Raw genomic sequence first — 7,906 nt, 5'->3', positions numbered from 1 at the left:
CCCCCAGCCCAGGGGTTGTCCTTATGTCCTCTCTAGCATTCACAGCACTTGCTCCTGGTTGAGTGCCACTGTTCTAGAGAAACACTACCACGGGTGTGTAAAATGTCATGGATTACGTCACTTTTTGTAAAACTGGATATCACACAAATGCTTATCAACAGAGGGTTGGATAAATACACTAAGTCACACCCAAAAATGGAATCCGATGCAGCCGTTAAAAAGAATGAGCTAGAGGGGCGCCTGGGTGGCACAGCGGTTAAGCGTCTGCCTTCGTCTCAGGGCGTGATCCCGGCGTTATGGGATCGAGCCCCACAACAGGCTCCTCCGCTATGAGCCTGCTTCTTCCTCTCCCACTCCCCCTGTTTGTGTTCCCTCTCTCGCTGGCTGTCTCTATCCTGTCAAATAAATAAATAAAATCTTTAAAAAAAAAAAAAAAGAATGAGCTAGAGCGATACATACACTTGAAAAGACGACCACAATACACTGAAACATGGGAAAGACATCTCAGAACAGTACGTCTAGCATAACCCCATTTTTGCAAAAGAAAAACAGCAAGACCTATACACACTCCATACGGTAGTAGAAAGCATAGGGGAAAAGTCTGAATCAGCACACACGACAGGCTGGTAAGATTACCTCTGGGGGAAGGGTTGGCAAAGGAAGAGAGAAAATACATCTTTCCCTTTCTTTATACAATTCTATATCCTGTGAATTTGTTATGTCCCACCCCACCCCAAAACAACTAAAACTAAATATAAAATGGTTTTAGAAGGGGCCGCAGAGTTAACCTAGTTCTTGAATACCAACAGTAACGGGAAAGTCAGTGTGCACACAGGGCCAAGCTCCACCCCACCACTGATTGCTTTTTTCCTCTCGAACTGTCTGCACCACTCCTTCAGCCCCAATCTCACTTTCGTGTACTAAAGTATGAAAGCAGCGCTCCAAGCCATCCTTAAAATTGACGTAGCGTTTCTACGTGGCTCTGTCAGCAAAGCATTCTAAAATAATATATATATTTTAAAGTCTAATGGTGGGGCGCCTGGGTGGCTGAGCAGCCGAGTCTTGGTTTCAGCTCAGGTCATGATCTCAGGGTCATGAGATCAAGCCCCACAGTGGGCCCTGTGCTTGTGGAGGAGTCGGCTTGAGATCCTCTCTCCCCCTCTCTTTCTGCCCCTCCCCATCCTGCTTGCACTTGCACGCTCTCTCTTAATAAATAAGTAAAATCTTTAAAAAAAAAAAAAAAAAAAGTCTCATGGTATGAAACCTCCCCACCCCTGCCAGGAATGTGCCCATTTCCCGCAGCTTCTTCCTCCACACTCTTGAAGCAGGAGACCTGGCCTTTCCCATCAACTTCTCCGTGACATTAATTTGAGCTGGTTCACTCCAGGCACCTGTGAGAAGCAGCTTAAACATGGGGCAGGTGACTGGGAGGCAAACGCTCTCCGGACGCTAACCAGGGATGGCTGAGGTCACACTGAGCAGGGTGAGTGCCCTGCCATCAGAGAGGGAATGAGGCATTTCCGTAAATAAGCAGCTCTGCATAGATGGACATATCAACAGGCCTGAGTTCAAGTTCTGCCTCTCCCTAGTACCCTGGGAGGCTTATTTAACCTGGGGTCTCCTCTCTCTTCTGGAAAATGGGAATGATGTCTGCCTTGCCTAGCCCAAACTGCTGGGAGGATCATGCAAGATACCATATGTGGTAAGCTTTGTAAAAAAGGTAGAAGTCTAATATAGTGAAAGGGCTGGTTAAATACAGTTCCACAGTTACCTTACTTTTTCCACTTGTTCGAATTTCCTTCTTGTACCAGTAAGCAGGGATAGTTACCTAAAGAGACAAAATAAAAATGAAGTACAGTTGTATATGCATGATATACAGAACAGAACCCCTAGAGACGGGGACCCTGGAGTGAGTGCTGGGGTGGGCGGGGCGTGGGAGAGAGTTCGCCTTTGCCATTCCCCTTCTCTTACTGCAGAAGCCCCTGGCGTTGGGCTATGAGCGGTGAGCTCCCGTGCCCGTGTGCCCATGTGTTCAGCTGGGGAACCCCGCAGACGTCCCCGCGTGTAGACACACGTGTCCAGCTGTGCCTCGGGGCGTTTTCTCCCCAAGTCTGAGAAGACGCCCGCGAAGCAGGCACCCACGTGCATGGGTGTCCCGCATGTGTGCGAGGTTTTGCCCCCAGCGTCGCTGAGGATGCTTCTCAGGTCAGGCGTGACACATGAGCGGACAGGCACTGCCCCCTCGTGAGTGCCGGCGCGTGTGTGCGACCCCCCCCCACCCCGTCCCCGAGCACACGACGAGGAAGAAGACAGTAGAGGTCACTGACCCGGCACGAAGGGCGCGGCCGACTCCGCGCGGGCTTCTCTTCCAACCTCCTCTCGCAGTCTCACAGCAAAACTAATTGCGCCCGGCAGTAACTGACGGGCTCCCGGACCAATCACCGAGCAGCTTCCGCCAGGGGCTGGACCAATAGTTGTATAGTCGTAGATGGGCAACGCCTCTTGCAAGGTGTCACTGGAAAATGTAGTCTATCGTTACTAAGGCTAGCCCCGTGGTAGACGCAGAGCCTTCTGGAAGATGTAGTCTCTGCGCGCGCGTGCGCGAATGTTATTCACGCGTGGGAAGGTGGCGCGTCCCAAAGTCAGGCTGTGCCCTTGGGAGGTCGCATCGCTAAGTGGCGTGTGGCTCCCATCATCCTGAGGGCGGATGGAAGGTTGGGTGCGCTGAATCTGACCCGCTTTCCTCAAAACCCTCGTAGTCCCAGAACCTCGGTAGTCTAAACTTGGGAAAGATGGCGGGACGTTTAGCTAAAGCCTGGAGGACTTGGGAGAGAGAGATGGGTTTTTGAAACCAGGAAGAGGACGGCAAAAATGTAGAAGTTTTGTTTCCCCCTAGGGTTTATTATGCATAATTTCTAATTATAAAAATAATATAAAAATACAGACTCTACAGAAAATGTAGAAACTAAGGGGGAAATGACTCATCCTACCGCTCTTAGGCCAAGTAGCATCGGTGTTTTGCAGGACAGTGTTTCTTCCTGATTTTGTAACTGCATTTTTTCCCATTAGTGCAATCACTTCGATGCACGATTTTAAAACATCATTCCCCCAACATTATTATTGTTTTTAAAGATTTTATTTATTTGACAGAGAGACACAGCCAGCGAGAGAGGGAACACACAAGCAGGGGGAGTGGGAGAGGAAGAAGCAGACTCGCAGCAGAGGAGCCTCATGTGGGGCTCCATCCTAGATCGCTGGGATCACGCCCTGAGCCGAAGGCTTAACGCTTAACGACTGAGCCACCCAGGCGCCCCTCCAACATTATTTTGAAGTAAATACCAGACATCGTATGATTTCACCAGTTAACATTTCAGAATGTATCTTTAAAAGACAAGCATTCTCCCTTTTAAGGCATATCCCCCAAACTATCATCTGGCCCCCCCAAAATAATTTTCTGCCTTCAGCTCAGGTCATGACCCCGAGGTCCTGGGATGGAGCCCCACATCAGCTCCCTTGGCAGGGAGCCTGCATCTCCCTCTCCCTCTGCTGCTCCCCCTGCTGTGTTCTCTCTATCTCTCTGTCAGATAAATAAATAAATATCTTAAAAATAATAATAATAATAAATAAAGTTTGTCTAATTGAGATCAAGACTATACATTACAACTGGTTAATATATCTCAAGGCTTTTCAAATCTATGGTTTCCCTCTTTTTTTTTTTTTTTTTTTGCTTGTAATTTCTTTCATTTTCTTCTCTTTTCCTTTCTTCCTCTCTTTATTTATTTGTTTTTTAAGAAAGTAGGTGGTTTGTCCTGTTGAGTTTTCCCCAGGCTGGATCTTGTTCGTGGCATCTGCATGAAATTGTTTTACCCTCTTCCTCTACCTTCTGTGTTCTCTGCATATTGGTAGTTAGATCTAACGGGTCTGATAAGAACAGGTTTGATTTTTTTTAAAAAACAAGATTACTTACCTGGAATTGTGTACCTCCATAAGGAGAATCACAGTGTGTGCTCGTCTCTCATTTTGTGGCTATTGTAGCCATTAATATCATTGCATTGATTAGGGGCTGTAAATGGTGACATCACTTCAGCATTTATGCTGGAATACCTGTAAGAGGAACATCCCTTCATTGCTTAATGAATTACATGAGGTACATGTCATAGAAGAAAGACAGGATAAAATTGTGACTCTGTTTTTAGCAGTTTTCAAAATAATTCATTGGTTCCCTAGTATATTCCAAAGGTTATTGATCAATGAGATTCTTTATTGTTATTATCCTTATGACCACAAAACATTTTATTTTGTTTTAATCTTAGTTACTTATTTTTAATTTTTAAAAAATAAGCTCTACGCCCAACATGAGGCTTGAACTCATGATCCTGAGGTCAATAGTCGCATGCTCTGTGAACTGAGCCAGCCAGGTGCCAACATAAAACATATTTTATATCTATTATTATGAACAAATATGTTTAATATTTGTTCTTGGGGCACATGGCTGGCTCAATGTATGTTGTCAGTGTATATTTAACTCTTCAAGATACTGCCAAACTTTTCCCAAGTGATTGTACTGTTTCACTTTCCTGCCTGTAGGATGACATTTCTAGTTTCCCCACATCCTTGGTGAGGTCATTCTTTGTAAATCTACCCATTTGAGCGTCTCATTGTGGCTTTAATTTGCATTTCCCTAGTGACGAAGGTTAAATATCTTTTTGTGTGCATACTTGCTATCCTTGTATCTTCCTGGTGAAGAATTTGCTCAAATCTTTCACCCATTTTTAATTGGATTGCTTTGTTTCTTATTGTTGAGTTTTGGGAGTTTTTCTGTTTTCTGGATATAAGCCCCTTATCATTATATATGTAGCTTACCATTATATATGTGGCTTGTGTTTTCACTCATGCCTTTCAAAGAGCAGAAGTTCTTAATTTTATGAAGCCCAGTTAATTGATTTTTTTCCATTATGGATCATGCTTTTGATATCATACCTAAGAGTTCCTTGCTTAGCCAAAGGCCATAAAGAATTTTCTCCTACGTTTTCCAACAGAATTTTTATAGTTTTAGGTTTTACATCTAGATCTCTGATCCATTTTGGGTTCTTTTTTTTTTTTAATTTTGGATTTTATTTATTCAGTTGAGAGAGAGAGCACAAGTTGTGGGGGGGGTAATGGCAGAGGGAAAGGCAGAAGTAGGCTCCCCCTGAGCAGGGAGCCCCACACGGGGCTTAATCCCAGGACCCTGAGATCATGACCTGAGCGGAAGGCAGACGCTTAACTGACTGAGCCAGCCAGGTGCCCCCTCCCCCTTTTTTAAAGGAAGCTCTAGGCCCAACATGGGGCTTGAACTCATGACCCCAAGATCAAGAGTCATATGCAAGATGCCTGGCTGACTCAGCTGGAGGAATGTGTGACTCTCGATCTCAGGGTCATGGGTTTGAGCCCCACATTGGGTGTAGAGATTACTAAAAAATAAACAAATCAACTTAAAAAAAAAGTTGCATGCTCTACCAACTGAGCCAGCCACGCACCCCTGGGTTCATTTGTGTGTGTGTGAGAGGTAAGGATTGAAGTTCTTTTTTTTTTTTTTTTTTTTTTTGGTGGGTTTTTTTTTTTTTTTTTTTTGGTGGGTTTTTTTTTTTTTTGCATTTGGATATTTCATTGTTTCAGCACCTAGAAGTCACTGTTTTTGTTGAAAAATCTATTCTTTTTCCACTGAATTGCCTTTTGCACCTTTGTTGAAAATCAGTGGTTCCCGTGTGCACAACATTTTGACTTCTGCTTCTCTTCATTCAATTTAGGTGCTGATAAGCATTGTCCACGTGGGAAAAGGATACTAAAAATGTTAAGGTGGGGGCACCTGGGTGGCTCAGTTGGTTAAGTGTGCGACTCTTGACTTCGTCCGACTCTTGATTTTGGCTCAGGTCTTGATCTCATGTTCGTGAGTTCAAGCCCAGCGTTGAGCCTGCTTAGGAAAAAAAAAGTGTTAAGGTGGCCAACAGTGGACAGAACCAGGTAGAGAGATTTGGCTTTCTGCCCTTCTTGAAAATGCCCTCCACTTTGTCCTCACTTTTGAAAATGTCCCCCACTTTGTCCTCACTCATCTCCTCTGTCTCTTTGCTCAGAGATTGCCTTATTTCCCCATGAAAGCCCAGCCTCTGTATTATATCTCTGTTTTCATCAGTTTTGTTGACTGACTGCTACCTCTCCCACATAAGCTCCTAAGCTCGAGAGATCTTTGGTTCTATTTTGTTCTGGACTAGAGCAAGCCCACATTTTAGAAGAGACCTCCCGATGGTCACTCACAGCTAAGCCAGCAGGACTTTGGCTATTGGCTAATTGTGGAGTGCGTTACACTCAGGGAACGACAGATCATGAGAACTGGAAAGATTCATGGAGATCACTTAGTCCTGCCAGGGCCCAGAGGGGCTAGGCCATGTGCCCAAGGCCCTTCAAGGTCGGATGGCAAATTCCTGGCCCAGCTGAAAAGAGATCTGGGGCAGGTGCCGGCTTTCCTAGGCTTACACCTTGGCTCCATTTATTTTTGAGATTTAAAATCTGGTCATTTCATTTTAAGTTAAATATACTAAGTAAGTCCTATCACGTGAAAAGAGAAACCAGAGAAAAACGTTTCCCGTCAGCTTGGGGAAGTGAATCCTTCTGTGACCTCATCAGAAATTTACCCTAAAGAGACCTATTAAAAGCTTCTTTGGACTTCCCCTGCCTCCTCAGAGGAAGTAAATACTTCCTTGGCCTTGACCAAATAGACTTGGTATTTATCAGCTGCCTCACCGATTATCTTTTCAATCACGGGCGAAAGAATCCCTTACTGCCCGAGTGGGCTGGTCAGCCGTGCCATCTGGAAGAGGCCGGAGAGCCAGGAGGTGACTTGCTGTGGCTCTGTGGCAAGGCACTCCTCTCTCTGGGCTGCAGTTTCTCCACCTCTGAAGACGGAGGTGTTGGCCTACAGGGTGTCCAAGCTTTGCTGCCTCTACGCCTCCAAGTGTCTAAAAACCTCTGCATTTTTAGTAGGCATCCAAGGGTTCTCAACTTCAGCTAATCATCTGGGACGCTTATTTAAAAATGCAGATATCCCTCCATAGGGACACTTATCCTGATCAAGCAGGTCAAGCATGTGGGCCCAGGAGTAAGCATTTTGGTTGGTGGCCCATATTTGAAGGGACATTGAATTAGGGGTACACATCTTAGTTGATCATCCAAGGCTCCCCTTGTTTCTTTCCTCTTTCTTATGACTCAGGATGCGATGAAGGGCCTCTATGCCCCATCATTTTTTCCCCATCAAATATTTAGTGAGGGTCTGCATGGCCAGACACTGTTTTAGATGCTGGGGATATAGCAATGAACAAATCAGAATCTCTTTTCTTTTGGAGCTGACTTTCTTTCATTTAGAAATATGTATCTCAGGTAAAATAAATTAATAAATAAATATGTATCTAAGTTTCCTCCATATCTCTCTGTGGCGTGATAGCTCACTTCTTTTTAGCACTAAGTAATTGTCCACTGTCTGGATGTATCACACATTCACCTACTGAAGGACATCTTGGTTGCTCCCATGTTTCAGTGATTATGAATAAAGCTTCTGGAAATATCTGCATTTGGGTTTCTGTGTGCATGTAAGTTTCCATCATTCTTATTTGCTTATTTTTTAAACTTTGGGGCTGTAAGTTTGAGAAAATCATGAAAAGGCAGCAACTGTTAAACGGTTCTGGAGGAAGCTCTGACAGGGTACATGCAGCCAAAGATAGAGGCACGTCTGAGCAAGTTCCCTTTTCTGTCCTTTCAGATTTACTCAGCAAATGACTCAAACACCAGTAAACTAACCAAAGGGCGGGAGAAAGAAAAAAAAAAAAAAAAACAAGAAAGAAGGAGGATTCACTGTCCAGTAACTTTCAAGAGC

At 44.7% G+C, this 7,906-nt stretch overlaps 1 protein-coding gene across 3 annotated transcripts in view; it reads right to left on the bottom strand.

The window, feature by feature from the left end:
• Window positions 1–2,420, bottom strand: part of SLC25A19 (solute carrier family 25 member 19) — a 16,020-nt gene extending 13,600 nt beyond the window's left edge. For 2 of the 3 annotated variants that reach the window (XM_008693750.2, XM_008693753.2), the window contains exons 1-2: window positions 2,328–2,420; window positions 1,772–1,828 (exon numbers count right to left, since the gene is read on the bottom strand). The gene's annotated coding sequence lies outside the window, so the exon portion shown is untranslated. The remainder of the gene's footprint in view (window positions 1–1,771; window positions 1,829–2,327) is intronic. The other variant, XM_040640237.1, reaches the window with a different exon arrangement.
• Between the last annotated feature and the right edge of the window lie 5,486 nt (window positions 2,421–7,906).

Source organism: Ursus maritimus, unplaced genomic scaffold (genome assembly GCF_017311325.1).
Source record: "Ursus maritimus isolate PB19 unplaced genomic scaffold, ASM1731132v1 scaffold_24, whole genome shotgun sequence".
NCBI lineage: Eukaryota > Metazoa > Chordata > Mammalia > Carnivora > Ursidae > Ursus > Ursus maritimus.
Note: the sequence above shows the minus strand (reverse complement) of the source record. Positions and strands in the feature narration are given on the sequence as shown.